At 41.9% G+C, this 17,574-nt stretch overlaps 1 long non-coding RNA gene across 1 annotated transcript in view; it reads right to left on the bottom strand.

Moving 5' to 3' along the window:
- The window catches only part of LOC148477032 (uncharacterized), a 344,964-nt gene that overhangs the window by 81,582 nt on the left and 245,808 nt on the right, over positions 1–17,574 (bottom strand). The window contains exon 2 of the long non-coding RNA XR_015872578.1: positions 10,037–10,156. This is a non-coding gene — a long non-coding RNA (uncharacterized LOC148477032). The remainder of the gene's footprint in view (positions 1–10,036; positions 10,157–17,574) is intronic.

The following is a 17,574-nucleotide window of genomic DNA, read 5'->3' as shown; positions in this document are numbered from 1 at the left end:
AAACTTATCTTATCTTAGTCTTTGAAATTGAATAGGGTGTAAAAGTAAAACCTGCGATAATGATGTCATAATTGCGATATTAACGCAAAAACGATGTTATCGCACCCATATTGAATACCCCTGAAAGGATGGTAACACTAAGAGGGGTATTCAATATGAAACGTAAACTTCGCCGTCTATGCATGCCGAAGTTTTCGCTGCACATCGGAGCTTTTGCCTGCGAAAAAGTATCGCGCGCGCCCCCGCTTATACCCTTATTCAATATGAAACTGTCAAAACGGCACCCGGCGAAAGTGAAATCAGCGAAAACTTTGCAGATTTTGGGGGAAATCACCCTAACACCCCCAAAAAGATGCTCTGACATGGGGGATCACTCTGGATACCCCCGATTAGCCCTGCTGAAGGTTTTTGGGGTCTTTAAACGGGCTCGATAGCTGCTATTTTGGGGATTTGGGAAGGTGGTGAAGAATAGTATTTAGAAGTTTTTTTTGCAGAAAATAAGTAGTTCCAGCAAATTTGGGGTACTTGAAAATGGGGGTGAGCATATTTAAAAGTTGTTAAAGTGAAATTTTAAAAAATGTGAAAAACACACCTGCCGCAAACACCTGCAATGAAAAAAACACCTGGGGCATACTTGGGGACCCCCCTAGATTGTAGTTCGCTAGTTTTTAACTTTGTACCCCCAATTTTTTTTTTCACCCCCAAAATTAAAGTGCTTTTTTTGGGGTCTTCTGAGTTCTTGTTTAAAAATTTTTTTACACAGTTTTCCTTTGGGGGGACTGTCTGAAGGTTGCAGGGTGGTTTCCGAAATGTTGCACCCCAAAACCCCAATTCTGCACTTTTTTTCGCCACCCATTCCTTGGTGATACTTTTTCGCAGGGTCGAATGCAATATACTTTTCGCACCGGCGAAAAGTTTTCAAATTGAATACGGTGTAAAAGTCAAAGCGGCAAAATTGACGTCATCCGAGTGAAAACATCACAGAAATTGAGTTTTCGCTCCATATTGAATACCCCTATATGTATTGATTTGATTTAGATTTCTCTTCTGTTCATTCACTTTGCATTTTGTTAATTGATAAAAACAAACTATTAACACTTTTTTTTTTTTTTTAAAGCATTCTTACTTTGCAGGATTTTTTCTATACCTGTCTAAAACTTTTGGACAGTATTGTAGGTCATTGGTTACTTTAATGAGGACAGTCTCGGTAAAGTGTAACGGTCACTAGCCAATTGCAGAGATTCAAGGAGGGTTTGAGTGTAGAAGAAGCAAGGGGAAGAGAGAAACAGGGGTGATAAGTGGAGAAATAGATATGGTCATAAGATGTTTTTTTCAGCATTGGAGTGCTGAGTACTTGTACCTTATGTACAGATTTAGAAGGATTAAAATATGGTACATCAAAGCATGGGTCGGAAACTATAACTTTATTTAATGCTCCATAAATGAAATATTACTGATATTGAATACGCTATTAACTTTAGTACATATAGAACCTGTAATATGGACATCAGATAAACAAAAGCACAAGAAGGATATACTGAATCATATACGTTCCTTAATAAATTATAGCATATACTGATTAACTATAGAATACAGGTCCAGTCAACGTTAACACAGTGGTTTATTAAATCTAAATAAAGGTACATCATCCATTGAAGTTGAAAAATACAGTTAGAGGAAACAAAAAAAAGGACCAACACATAAATCAATCGGGATGTAGTTATGTGACCAGTGGTCACAATCTCGACAGCAGAATGCCGGCTAGGGATTTTTGAAAGGCGTCGAAATACCGACACCTATAATAATCCCGACACCGGAATCCAAGACGACACGTGCCTGAACGAGGTAAGTCCGGGGCACCCATCTTGTTAACCTCGGGGAGGTGGGGATGGGGGAGGGCTAGGTTTAGGGCAGTTAGCGGGGTTAGCGTTAGGTTTTGGGGGGTTAGCGCTAGGGACCCCTAGGGGGGAAGGTCAGGGTTAAACACCCCCCAGGAGGGTTAGGATTAGAGAGCGATAAGGGGGGGTTAGGGTGAGACATCCCCGGAGGGAGGTTAGGGTTAGGCACCACTAAGAGTGCTAAACAGCCGCCAGCATTTCAATCCCATTCCAAATCAATCATACATTTCTATCCTGCAGCTATGTATTTATGTATTAATTACTTTTCTTTTTTTAATGGACATTATTTGTATAGTGAAAGCATAATATGTGATGATATAACACATCTTGTTATACAAAAATAAGATTGGCCTGTTGTATATATTGATTGTTTGTATACTTCTGTAGGCATGTTTTGCCAACTTAGGGGTCAATCCAATTGTCCTCAAAACACCAGCAACGGCACCGCATTGCGAACCCCTCGCAACCCGCTCTGAGCTCGAAATCACACAGTTTTGCTTGGAGCCCTATGGGGCTGTAAGTACTTTTGTGCTAGTTCGGGCTGTCATAAAGTGCGGCTGTTGCTAATTGAATTGAAGTGGATGGTGTACGTTTATATTTTATCAATGACGTTCAGTGACTCAAATGAAATGATTAGGCTGTGACGTATTTGGTCAGTGTCAGAGTCTTTCACTTCTCTCTTCATTGGGAGTTGTAAGTCCGGTGGCTACTTATTTGAGGAACAAACGGCATAGAATATTATCGGAATCCTTTTTGATGTGTTTGTGAATATGACATATATTTATGATCTTTTATTCTGTTATTTATGATTATTTTAATTATTTCAATAAATCATGCAGTTATCATTTTAAACGTGGGGTTTAGAATTCTAAGTGCTACACCTGTTATAGACTTAGAACCGGATGTTATCTCATATTTTATTTTATTATTTAACTCGAGAAAAAAAGGAAATATTGGAGACAAAAATAATTCCTTCAGTAAGATATATTGTATTACATAATAAGAAAAAATATTGCATAATTTTAAATTCATGTGCTCCAGATTTGGAAAAAACCCTTTTGCTGTACATCTCTTAACATTTGACTGATTTGCAACTTTTCGCTTCTAAAGTGGAGAATGGCTGTAGGTTGCATTCCTTAGAAGGCAGATAGCTATTTCAAGTGAGCACACGCCAATGAGAGGCCAAAATCCAAAAGAATGTCTCACTGTCACTCTTCCCAGGGAGAGTGTTGTGTTGTATACAAGAGAATGACACGCATGCACACTTTGACAAAGTTTCTGGGTAATTCATGCAATGTTTTCACTTGTAAGTTTCTGTAGTCCGTATCAAATTCACAAGTAAAACATTCCAAGACTGCAAAAAGCTGTGACACAGACTACCTATAGCACCTGCAGTCATAATACTTAGTGACTCCAGCAGTACATCATCTATTTTGTTTAAGCAGCAGATAATTTGAATGAGTGATGGAAATGTAGAAATATCTCTTTATCATCTACAGTATAGTTCTTTGAGCTATTTGTTATGCAAGTGAGATATACAGTACCACTGAACATTAGTAAAACATACTTGGACAGGGTCCAGTGCCATGTCATGTTCTCATTAACATGTTACTTTCTTTCTGACTTCTACAAATCACCACTAAATAGTGGCTACTTTATATAACAGAAAAACATGTTACATCTTTTATAGATTCTAGCAGCATCTTGTCCATAGCATTTTGCTAACAGAGCAAACAATATTTCACCTTAATAGAATAGTAGAAAGAGCATAGTATATTTTTTGGTAGAGTAAATACATTATAATTGATCACCACATGCTGCACTGTAGTGTATTCAATATACAATGCATTATAACACCACACATAGTGCCTATCATAATGCACATATCATAGTGACTATATATTATGCATACTAAATACAGTGTCAAAGTATTTTCATGTATGATGAACAAATAATTACACAAAATTAACTTCAGGAACAACTTAGCCTCGTTCACAAGCCAAGCTTAGCATATGTATTCACAATATGGTATATAATAAATAAAAAATTCAAATAGAGTATTTGCATTTATTCAACAATGTGTCATATGTTTTCTCAAACATTCATTGCAATTCATCTTGTTCCTACTATATTAAATGACAGATTAAATATGTTACATAATTGTCCATGTCTCTCATTCAGCTTTAATAGGGAAGTAATTCAGTAATGAATGAAATCTATGCCAACATATATGTATAATGTGATTTGTATGAGGATACAAAAATCTCATATATCTATTTAAATTCCACTGCTAAACAAATCTTAAAACAAAACAACGAGAAACTTGTACTTAAGAGTTCAGGACCCCATTAACAGTCAGTAACCAAAAAACATGTAATCATGTATGTCACATATTAATGCATTTTCCACATTATCTTAACTAGTAAAAACAAACAAATACAGAGGATCTGCTTTGAATATATGAGCTATATGACTCCTTCCATGATTATGTATCTTTTTGAATGACACTTCAGCGACACATGCAGAGCTCTACATTATTATTATTATTTTTATTATATTATTATTATCCTTTATTTATATGGTGCCAAAAGGGGTCTACAGTGCCTTACAAGGTACATAGACAAAAACAGTATGAACAAAAGTAATTTACAGTATAGAACATTGCAGGACATGGACATGGTTTATAAACATTGCTGCTTTGCAGTCATAATACCCAACGGAAAGGTGCCACTGTAGGCATTGGAGAGTAGATGATAGTATAATTAATGGAAGACAATGCACATGATGGAAAAGGGCCTGCTTGTGACAGTCTACTGGGGAGGGGTAGACAGACACAGGTAACACAGAGGGGAGAGACAGTGGGTTATGATAAGAGCTGGAGGCTTTTATTAAAGAAGTGGGTCTTGAGAGCCTGTTTGAAATTTTGTAGAGAGGGTGAAACTCTGATAGGGAGAGGAAGAGAGTTCCAGAGGAAAGTAGCAGAATAGGCAAAGTCTTGGAGGTGGGAGTGGGAGCAAGTAATCAGTTGTGTGGAAAGGCGGCATTCATTTGTGGAGTGAAGTGGGCAGGCAAGAGTGTAAAGGGACATAAGGTCCGAGAAGTAAATGGGAGAGGATAAGGTTAGGGCCTTGAACTTTAAGTAAAAGTGAGGAGTTTGAATTGGGTTCTGAAGGGAAGGCCAGTGTAGGGCTTGTAGGAGAGGGGAGGCAGATGTAGTAAGCTTGGAGAGGATGATGAGTCAGGCAGCAACAGTGAGGACAGATTGGAGTGGAGAGAGGTGGGAGATAGGGAGACCAGATAACAGGAGGTTACAGTAGTTCAGTTCCGAGTTGACCAGTGAGTGGATGAGGGTCTTAGTTGCCTCCAGGGTGAGAAAGGGTTTGATCCTGGATAAATTTCTGAGATGGAATCGTCAGGACTGTGAGACATACTGAATGTGTGGTTTGAAGGAAAGGGAGGAGTCAAGAATAACTCCAAGACAGCGCACTTGCAGGCTAGAAGGAGATGGTAGTGCTATCAATAGATAGTGAAATTGTGGAAGGTGAGGTAATTCAGGAGGGTGGGCAGATTATCAGCTCAGTCTTAGACATGTTAAGTTTAAGAAAGCACTGGGACATCTAAGAGGAAATAACAGAGAGATAGTTAGAGATACAAGTGAGGAGAGAGGGGTAAAGGTCTGGGGAGGAGAGGTTGATCTGAATGTAATCAGCATAGAGATAATAGTTGAGGCCAAAAGAGCTGATGAGCTCACCTATAGAGGATGTATAAAGGGTGAAAAGGAGACAACACCTACTAGTAGAGAAAGTGGGGGAGAAGTGGAATGCCTTTTGAATTCCAAGGTTGAGGTGTGAAATTGAATGCCAAGGTTGAGGTGTGTCTGAGAAATTTGAGTAGTAGTGACTGCCAGAGCCAAAGAGTCAAAAGCTGAAGTAATTTAGACATTGTATAGGGAAAAAGCTTGGTTAGGGCAGGAGAGCGAGACAATGAGGGAGAGAAGTGAGTCAAGTAAGGAAGATAAGAATACAATGGTATCAGCCTCAAGGTTACACTTAGTGATGCTAGCCTTTGGAGGCAGAGGTGGAGAAGGAGTGAGGGATAAGTTAAAAGAGAGAAGAGGATGGTCAGAGAGAAGGATTGGGGAATTAGTGAAATCAGAGACATCACAGCTGTGGTTGAAGACCAGATCAAGTGAGTGTTCACTCACATTGGAGGCTTAAGAGGTCCATTGATAGAGGCCAAGTGATGAAGTGAGTGTAAGGAGTTTAGAGGCATAAAGGTTAGTGGGGGCATCAATAGGTATATTGAAGTCACCTAAGATGAGGGAGGGAAGGTCTGTAGAGAGGAAGTAGGGTAGCCAGGAAGCAAAGCTGTTAAGGAATTTTGAGTTAGGGCCAGGTGGATGATAGATGACAGCTACACAAAGGTGAATAGTTTGGAAGAGGTGAATAACATGAACCTCAAATGTAGAGAATAAAAAGGGATGACTTCGATGAGCATGATAGGATCAACCAGAGGATAGTATGTCCCCCAACTTCATCACCATGGTGCCCCCCTGGGTAGGGGGTACGAGATAATTTGAGGCCCACAGAGGAGAGTGCAGCAGGAGAAGTGGTGTCTGAGGGGGAAATCCAACATTCAATTATGGCTAGGAGATTCTGAGAGTTGGAGATGAAGAGGTCACGGGTTTATTACAGACAGATCTTGCACAGGAGAGGGGAATTAATTAATGGGATAGATGTGAATGAGACAATCATGGTTGCTGTAGAGTGGAAATGAGATTGATTTTGAGGACTGAGAAGAAAAGAGCGTAGGTATAGTGCAGGCTTCTGAGCCGGGAAGGGAAGCTGCAGGTGGTGGGCAGGAAGAAGGTTTAGTGTGGTGAGATTGGGGGTGAGGAGAAGTGATAGGGAGAGCAAGGAAGAAGCATGGATTAGTTGTTGGGCAGTATAACCATGGTGGGAGAGAGGTGAAAGCAAATGGTGGAAAGGTAGAGGTGAGGGTGGGGGAGGGAACCAGAGGACCATTGGACAGAGGAGGGAAGACAGGGAAAGGTGGCGATGGAGAAGACTAGGGGGGGGGGGGGAGAAGTAGGAAAAGGTGGTACAATAAAGTGTGTACCTGCTGAATAAGGGGGGGGACATGTGTGGATTAGGGAAATGGGCAGAGGATAGCTATTTTTTAGTATCCACTTCAAATGGATACTAAAAAATAAAAATAATATACATTCAATAAGCAACCTCTTGTAAATGCTGTCGTATAACCAGGGTAGTCACTCCTGGTTATACGACAGCATTTACAAGAGGTACTAAAGCACAACCAAGAAATACAAACGGCGCATGTGCTGTAAATCTAACACCAAATTATCATTACCCAAAGGCAACTCCTATTGAACCTATGTGGAAAAAAAATCATAAGTACACACACACACACATGCACATATATATATATATATATATATATATATATATACAAATTGTTGCATTGATCCCTGGAAAGAATCAAAAACGAAGTCAGCACACCAAACAAATTTCATAAAAAAGGTTAATTTGTATTTTTAACATGACCATGTAAATCGGGTAACTAAAAAATGCATGTCACAACTGTATTGCAGACTGGATACTTAACAGTGCGTGGTGACCACATGCGTTGTGAAAAGTCATATGGCCGACGGCCGTTTCGGTGGTGCGACCATCTTCATCATGAGCACCTCATGATGAAGGTGGTCGCACTACCGAAACGGCCGTCGGCCATATGACTTTCCAAGGATCAATGCAACAATTTGTATACTTTATTATGTGGTTACAGCACCCATTGTGAATGACAAAGTGAGTGTGGTTTTCCCTTTGGATTTATATATATATATATATATATATATATATATATCACAGAAGCCCAGCTGCACACACCAAAAGGCACAGTATTAGGAGTGCATGGCACGTAAGTGCCATAATTACAGAGTCCGAGCAACGAGCCAGCACATACACTTTGAATGCAAAAAGCTGCATGAATAAAGTGCATACATAGACTGTGTTCCACCATAAATCACTTGAAGACATGAAGGTATAATACAAATGTATATAATATATATTATTTTTTTATATATTTTTCAACTCTATTTCAGGAGGCTTTCCACCAAAATAATTTGTTTTAATAATGGATCCCTCTAACTAGCAGACCAGGGGTCTGATTCAGATGAGGCCGGTATTGCACAGTCGCAAGGAAGCGGCTGTGCAATACCATCCAGCTAAAATGCAAATGCAGCAGGAGGTGTCTAAAGGAAATAGACATCTCCTGCATGCATCTGCGATCCAAGTGCAGCATCCGTAGATGGCAGAGGCTGCTTGGAATCACCATCGATGGTCGCTGCCCTAGGCCAGGCTGCGTAAGCCAAAGCTCCTCTGCCAGGTCCAGGAAATCTGTGTCTGATGATGCAGACCCTGGTCTTGGTACAGTCCTGGTCGCTGTCCCCGCTTCACTCTCCAAACTCCGCAGCATTTCAATCAAACTGTGACTGAGGGGAGACTGTGAGTGATCAAATATCATATTTGTATGTAAACCTTCGGGTTTACATACATATCTGAATCAGGCCCCAAGTACGTACTGGAAAATTTGTAAAATGTACATGTAGAACCCTAATGTATTAGAAACCCTGAAAAGTAAGGTTCTCCTGCCATCCAACAGGTAAATTCAATTTACAAAGACATCGGGACAAGAATGATCTCCTCGACAGCATAGGTACTGAACATTGGATACATGCCTCTTAAGAGTCAGGGGATTGATATTATTATATTTGTTGTGGACATCACCTTAAAAATAAATGTCAAGTAGCCTACCTACAGTATATAAACAGTGGGCCTGATTCAGAGGTGGAGGTATTGTCAATGTTGAATGCAGTGGAGTGATATCTGGTACCGAGCATGCACCAAAGTCACACTGTGCATGGATGGCGATGTGCTTGAGACAGCAGACACAGGGGTCAATCTTATTAAGAGCGAAGGGTGCGGGTTGCTGTTGCAATGGCGTTAAAATGCCGGCAACGGACCAACACCTTGCACCCTTCCTGGCCCGCTCTGAGCCTGAATTCGTTGAATTTTGCTCGGAGCCCTATGGGGCTGTGAGCAAAATTTGTCGAATTCGGTCTGCAGTAAAGTGCGACCATTGCCGCGATGACTCGCACCGGCGTGATCATCGCGCCTAATAGTATAGACCTCATAGTGTGAATTTACTTGCAAAGTGAGTGACAGATAGTCAACATTTGGGGGAGGTAACTGGTGGTGGCTTTACAAACACAGGCATGTTGGGACCATTTTCTGGGAGTTTTGTAGTGAGCCTCCACGAATTTGTATGCAGCTGGAGTGGCTCCGGTGTCTTAGGTGAGACGGGCATTCTGAGATACCAAAGGGTTGCTCAGGGGTTTGATGTGTGACCAATATTTCCGCTTTTGTATGTAAGCAGCAGATGTGAAATGCCGGAGGTGAGCGTCTCTGTGGACAAGACAATTTTCGAAAGTCTGCTGCATACGGGATCGCAGTAGCGACGGGTTTTACATGCACCTCTGAATCAGGCCTAGGGGTATAGTTACTAAAGTGTGAATTTTTAGAAGTGGAGTTGTTGCCAATAGCAACCAATCAGATTCCAGCTATTATCTTCTCGAAGGTGCTAGATAAATGATAAGTAGAATCTAATTGGTTGCTATGGGCAACAACTCCACTTCTGAAAACCCACGCTTTAATGAATATACCCCTCTAGTATCTTAAACTGAAAAAAAGACCACAAAGATATGATTTGTTTTAAATATGTATGAAAAAAGCAAGTGTTTGACTATCTTTTCTACTGTATGATTTTTACTGGGTTGTTGGTGGGTGTATTACCTCCTATTAACCTGTTGTTACTTTAGTACTGTTGCTACTGTTTCAGCTGCTGTCCATAGAAAAGTAGAATCAGCAAACAGCTACATTTGAGCTCAGGGGCACTTTTAGGCTATAAATACATACACATACATAAATATATATATGGCCTTATTATAATCAGGAAGAAAATCCTTATAATGTGCAATTTTTGCTTTGTCTTTTTTCAAAGCAAAGATTTAACGCCTGAAATACACATGTACAGTATGTTCATATAGGAAACTGTCCTACCGGATCTTCAATCTTGTCATTGTTCATTTGATCAGCTAGAAGATCATCCTGGAGACTTTCTCTTCGTATAAGTGGGAATTCATGAAGAAACACAGCGCCTTGTGTCTGATCACCAAATACCTAAAAAATATACAATTTAATTGTTAACTTACTTATCTACGTAACAGTAATAGTATTGCAGCTTAATATGATTTATGTAGGGAAATTAGAAAATTTAAAGCAGCCCTATATGAGCTGTAATAGATGCACATCTCTATGCATGAGACATTATGGGAACTAGTGGTAAACACTGCAACTCTCTACAGCAGTGATTCCCAACCTCGGTCCTCAAGGCACACTAACGGTACTGGTTTTAGTGATATCCATGCTTAACCACAGATGGTTAAATCAAAATACCTAATGTACTAATTAAGGGCCTGATTCAGAGCTGAACGCTCTGACCAGAGCGCTCGCTCTGAATCAGGGCCCTCCTACCTGAAAATGGAGCGGCCTCCTGGCCGCTCGCATAGCTGTGGGTGACCACCCACAGCATATGCGCGGGGCCAAAAAGATGGTCGCGATGGTCTTTGACCATCGTGACCATCGGGCTTGCGACGAGACCCTGCGGTAGGGTCTCGCTGCCGCAAGCCCAGGAGTGATTTTGGCTCTATCAGAGCCAAAATCACTCCCACTGACATCACCAGTGGAAACACCTCCGTCTGGCAGCCACGCCCCCGGCACGCCCACCAAAGGGGACGTGCTGTCAATCAACATCGACAGCACGCCCCCTTTGGTGCGAGACCCGGAGCGACGGAGAGCCCGTCGCTATCCAGGTCTCGCGCATGCACACGACGGAGCTCCCTCCATCGTGCGCATGCGCAGTGGGGCAACATCGACCCGCTTGCGAGCGTCCTTTGCTCGCGAGCGGGTCTGAATGACCCCCTAAGTCACTTGTGCTTAAGTATGGCTATCCCTAAAACCTGGACTGTTAGTGTGCCTTGAGGACCGTGGTTGGGAACCCCTGCTCTACAGTATGTAACTCCCCCAACAGCAATTTTCAAAATTTCCATACAGGCACCAGCCGCAAATTTCAGAATACATGTGGACCATGCAGAATATTGATGATGTGACATCTCAGTCAATGAAAAATTGTAGAGAGAATTCAGGTTGCAATTAGCTCTTATTGACACTTATAACAGCTTTTGCTAGCCATCGAAAATAATCCACAGCAATTTTGTAAACATTAAAATGACCTTTTTCCTAAGAAATGACTCAGCGGTTTAGGAACAAGATAGGAGCTGTGGTATGGTTTTAATATATTGATATGGTATTTATTGCAATTTGTTTTATTGTCTTAAAGTTTTCAACTGTTTTTATTCATTAAAGCCTGATTAAAACAGCATAGGTTCTCAACAAGCTAGAAGTGTTTAAATAAACATAAAATGCTGATTTTTGTATCTCTATACACAATTTCATGCTACAATATTCTGCTATTATTCTAAATGTCCTACTCTTTTATTACACCTGCAACCGAGTCACTGAGTGTAAACGATCAGCACAGTAAATATTCATATTTGGGTTGTGTGACCTACAGACCTCACACTTTTAATCTCTCTTCAAACTGACCACAGGCAGCTCATAGAAATTGGACAAAGTAACACCTTCTACATAGATCACTAAAATCTACTCTCACTACTGAGATTATTAGATATATAAATAATGAATGGAACTCCATGGTGTATAAATTCTTGTGGACAGTTACTTAAACCGTCATACTGTAAATAATACCATACCTCAAAACATTAATATTTTTGGAATCAGGTGGGAACTGTGAGTAATGTCTCTGAAACACTAGGTCACCCCAACTCCCTTATCTCCCCTGAAACCAGCCTTTTACTACCACAAATGCACAGGAGTTCCAACACCATTGCTCACCAGAGGTGAGAGGGACATACAGTATCCCTCTACAATTCCACCAGTCGAAGCAAACATGCTACATATAAGGACATGGGATAAGCAGGCCATACAGCAGACCAACGTTCCTCCAACCATCCGACTAGTTGGTGGTTGGATTGAAAATCCGGTAATGCATGGGAGCAAATGACAATCAGCCATTTGCTCCCAAACACCGGAAAACACGATAAAGGTCATTCAGGCAAGTTGGTTAAATCTGTGTGATTTAAAAGCTTTGTTTTCCGGTGTTTGGGAGCAAATGGCTGATTGTCATTTGCACCCATGCATTACCAGATTTCCATTTCAACCAACCGACTAGTTGGATGGTTGGACGAAAGTTGGTCTGGTGTATGGCCAGCTTTATAGGTCTATTTACTAAGCCTTAGATGGAGATAAAGTGAACGGTGATAAGGTACCAGCCAATCAGCTCCTAACTGTCATTTTTCAAACACAGCCTGTGACACGGCATTTAGGAGCTGATTGGCTGGGACTTTATCTCCATTCACTTTATCTTCATCTAAGGCTTAGTAAATAGACCCCTTAGTCTACATGTGCTGAGTGCATCTTAATCATTTCAACTGACTTTTTTTAACTATTATTGATGAGGCTGTTGTGACTTATTTGCATTAGTTATATATTTGCAATTGATCCATAACAGGAAAGCAGATTCCAAAACAACATATTGTATTAATTGTATTTATATGGGAATTGCCTCTTAGTATTTATAAATATTGTAAAACTGTGTGGAAACGGCCATATGTATATGTACTTTAATAAAGTTTTATGTTAGATATGATTTGTATTCCTCTCACTGTAAAGCCACCTCTCATGACGTAAACCAGATGCATATACTACGGGGCATAGCCAGAACTTTGTGGGCTCCATAGCAACATTTTGAAGGGTCCCCCTCCACCAATGCTTCTAGAGAGACACTTCTCTCCGCAGTGTTTTTTTAATGCCCCATAATATTGCTCTAGTTCACCTTATGCACCATACAGTAATAGTGCCCTAGTTCATTTTATGCCCCATAATAGTGCACTAGTTCACATTATATCACCAGAGTGCCACCAGTTAATATTCTGCCAGATTGTATTCCCCCAGTTCACAATATGCTACATTGTAGTGCTGCCAGTACACATTATGCCACATAATGCCCCCAGTATACATTATACCACAGTGGGGACAGGGAATAACCAGCTCCTACTTTAGGGGGATAATTCCGAATGCGGTACTTCCATTTTGAGTGTAGATTTTCTTAATTAGGGCACAGTGGGGCCTATTCATCATCGAAGGCTGTATGGCCTCCGATAATGAAGTATTGGACTCACTGCGAGGGATACTTAAGTATTCAACTCGCAGTGGGGGAAAGGTGACACCAGAGCAATTTGTCATATCTCCGGTGAGGGGCAACTGCTCCGAAAAGCACTTACTTCTGAAACTGCGTTACTTACCTGCTTCCCGTCATCCCGGCTACACATGCGTGATCTCGGGTCACGCATGCGCTCAGCCGCCGGGGAGGTAGTGAGGAGGCGGCAGCTCGGATCCTTCTTCGCATCCCCAGAACTCCTTACCATTGGAAGGAGCGGGGATCAGATAACAAGCGTCTGAAGATGGCGCTTGTTCTCAGCAGCAAACTGAAAACTTTCAGTTTTCAGAGTTTGCTGATTACCAAGGGGGTCTTATCGGACCCCTGATGATGAATGGCCTGGTAACTAAAATATGCGGAAAGTAGCGTTTCCACATGGTTACCGGGCCATTTATCGTTTGATGAATAGGCCACATTGTCCCTTTCTGGGACAGACCTAATCTCAAAGCTCAGTTCCCGCCCCCCCAGCTTCACAAAGGCTATAAATAAAGAGAAGTCTACTCTCCAATAGTGCTGGGCTTACTGATTAGCTCAGCTGTGTCTGTGAGTGTGAAACATGGATCATATCAGTGTGGAGCTTTACTGAGAGGTAGAGACAGAGATCGCCACTGATGAATCCTCTTTTCAGGCCTGGGCAATGGGCTGGACTCAAGTTCTTATGAGGCAATATCAGGTACTCGGTAGACAACTATATGAAGTGGATCCAGAGAGCCATAAGTCTCTGGGCCCCATAGCAAAGGCACCCCTTGCACCCACTATAGCTATGCCCATACACATACTACTGTTCTCTTCTGGTGTAAACCTTGCACATACAGTATGCTACCCTTTCAACACTAGATCCATCTTGTGACACGTGCAGCTCTGCAACCTAAGCGTGCTAAACACTGGGCTTTTTGTCTCTTTTAACAAAAATTGGTTTGGGTCAAGTAACTGTGTAAAAGTTTCAGCCCCAGGGAATGATTGCTAAAAGGTGCAGATGTCATTATTTGTGAAACACTCATGTTGTGTGTTTGTAGACTTACTACAGGTGTCTTCCGGAGCTGCAAGTTTTATATACGGGTCTCAATCATCACAACAGCAATCGTCGCAGGATGTAAATGAATGCATAGCTAGTACAGATGTTCTGTAACCCACAATGTCTAATTGTATTATCACTTGTGACATTTTAACCCTGTAATTACAATATGATTTGTACTTAACTGTTATGCTTTTTCTATATTGGTTTTATTATAGTAATAAACAAAAACACAGCTACACTGCTGTAATGAAACACACATAAAAATTTTATGATTCACCTTCTGTGTTTATACAATAAAATGATATCTAATCAACACGGTCTGTTTAAGATGTTATTGCATTTCCTTTACCAACCTAAATATATGTACAGTAGCTCTCAGGCCATATGAAATCACTGACTACATTTCTCCCATTGCCAGTCTATGTAAAAACAACTTTAATAATGTACCAGGCTGACACTCATTTTAATATTAAGCAGTAGTATTATGTTGAAGTGTCTAAAGATACTACTTTAATGCTTGTCCATTGCACTCCTTCGTAAGCAAATGTACTGTATGTACAGTATTATGTCACTGTATTAGGATGGGAACAAACTGGGGCAGCTGCCTTCGTCAGTGGTGCTTTGTTTGGGAGTAAATTAATGACCTCCAGCCAGCAAACCTGTAACATATAAGTGCTTTAATTCCCAGCAAAACAGAAAATAATAAACCCTGGCCCTCACTGGGGAAACTGTCTTATTTCTTGAATGCTCTCTATCAAATGTGCAACTAATCTGATAAGCATTTTTATTGTAGTGATTTAACACACAGATAACACAGTCCATTTAACTCTGAGGGTCACTCCTTAGTCAGACACTGAAGATACCTTCTTAGATGTCTCCTCAGCTCCTTGCTGAATCTCTTAACAGGCATCTTGTTTAACCGAAATGGTAGTTTCCTGCTGACTCTCTCTCTATGGCTTATTGCAGTCTTCTGGGATAGGTCTGGCTGTCTCCAACTGGTTCTCTCTCTGGCCCATGTACGTACTGAGTTGCCTGAGTCCCCACCTTGGCTGTATCCTGACGTACACCTGGGTGTGGTCATACTCTCTTTTATCTCTTGGGGGAGGATCGTGGTCCCCAGGGACTACAGAGGTGACCAACTAGCATTACACAGCTTGTAACCATTATAACAAAAGGCTCTAACACATACTTACCTGCAATTTACTCGTGGGTGCCAGTAAGTGTGGCTGTGCCACACTTCCAGTACTGCTAAAGTTGTGGATTTTTGTTTGCAGCCCTATGAACAAAAGTCCATGAATCTGGGGTGAGATAGCGATAGACATATTAAATATTCTGTGGGCTCAATCCAATTAACAATGCAAGGTGGCGCCTTGGCGTTGTAACAGCATGTAAATATAGTTACAAGGATTGGAACTCGCCTTACTTGCGTGTGGGGGAGTTAATTGGATCACACTTTCCTAATATTGAAAAAGCTTTTCGGGGAGATTGTAAAAGCAACACCTATGAGCGTGGCTGTAAAGTAGGCGTGTACTGCTACATCTGAGAGGCGTGTCATATAACTGACTTACATCTACATATAAACGAGCCCCAAAGCAGTGAGTAAGCTCTATTTGTTGATGAAAACACAATGATACTATTCAGAAAATGCATGTAGCCATAGGGATCATTAGGGCAGATGTATGAAGCAGTGAAAAGCGTGGAGAAGTGTGCCAGTGGACAAGTTGCCCTTTGCAACCAATAAGCTTCTACCTATCATGTTATAGAATGCACTTAATAAATGCAACATTAAAGCTGATTGGTTGTCATGGGCAACTTCTCAACTGGCACACTTCTCCACGCTTTTCACTGCTACATACATCTACCCCATTGTACCTTATAACCAATTCAGGGAAATTATACTAATGATCCAATTTGAATGTAATTATCCTATTTTTATATATAACATCTTTTTTTTTTCTATCTTCATAATGGGGGTAAGGTGCAATCAGGGAGATTGCTAGCCTCTTCAGGGAGTCAGGGAGATTGCTACTATTTCAGGGAGTCTTCCTGGCAATCAGGGAGAATTGGCACGTATGAATTGGATTGCGCCCTGTGCAGAATGTGTACTATGGCCATAGGGCCTGATTCACTACGGAACACAACTGCAATAGCGATTACGCACGCAGTTCAACTGCGATAGTATGCTAATTCATTGCGACCGCAATGTGCTGCACTACATAAGGACGCCCACTTTACCTTACAAACATCCCTAATGTTTAGCAAGGCTGCGAAACCATCGATACAATCAAGTAACATGCCAGCCCACTTGCACAAGCCCTGATCTTACTCAGAAATTGCTAACAACCACGCTCGCTATCAGGCTGCGTAGGCCATCGCAGTAGATAATTTATGCACGACATTTCAACGGCATTCAAACGTACTAGCACGCCTGTGTTGGGCCAATCACCCCTTCCTGTTACCACTCACAAACGACACCTACTTTACTGTCAATCACTCTGCAATGTTTTTGCGTAGTCTCTATGATCGCAGTCCCGATTGTAATGACTAGGTCACGCATGTGCACTGTCGTGCATGCGCAGATTGCAACAATCAGCCTATTGCGTACATGTTAGCAACTCAGGGCCGGTGCTACCATTAGGCAGCTGCCTAAGAGAGACGGCCCCTGGAGGGCGCCACTGAATCCATAGCAGGAAGGTCAGTGATGCTTGCACATCCCCGGCGCCTTTTTAACTGTGCCTAGCATTTGTGACCCCATGGCTGTGTGTGAGCCAGGCAGCATGCGCAGGGTCGGATTAAGGGGGGAGGTGCGCAGGGGGCGAGTATTTCTGGACCTCCTTCACTCAGGGGGCGCCCCGGCCTGCTCCAAAGCAGCTCTAGTGCTGCAGTCTGGAAACAATTTTGCTTATCTCTAGCCTCCACCGCCCCGCGCTGCTGCTGGCAGTGGGGCCTGGAGACTAGCAGGATCTCTACCTCCCCTGGCCAACGTGGTGGCTGGCACCTGACAGCCTTCCCTACCTTCCTTCTGTGGCGATAATGAATCGGCACTGCGCCTGCGCTACTGATGTCAACGAGGAGCAGGACGCAGGACACTGGTGCTCTGGTGCTGAGGGACAGCTGGGAGCCTGGAAGTCTTGGAGGACTGAGCTGAACGCAGCCCACCCCAGTCAGCAGAGGTAAGTGAGAAAAGGGGAATTATTAAATATATTTTATAATGGCTGGAGG

The sequence above is a fragment of the Taudactylus pleione genome, unplaced genomic scaffold (genome assembly GCF_031769625.1).
Source record: "Taudactylus pleione unplaced genomic scaffold, aTauple2 ptg000757l, whole genome shotgun sequence".
Taxonomy (NCBI): Eukaryota; Metazoa; Chordata; class Amphibia; order Anura; family Myobatrachidae; genus Taudactylus; species Taudactylus pleione.
This window is presented reverse-complemented; position numbering and strand designations above follow the sequence as displayed.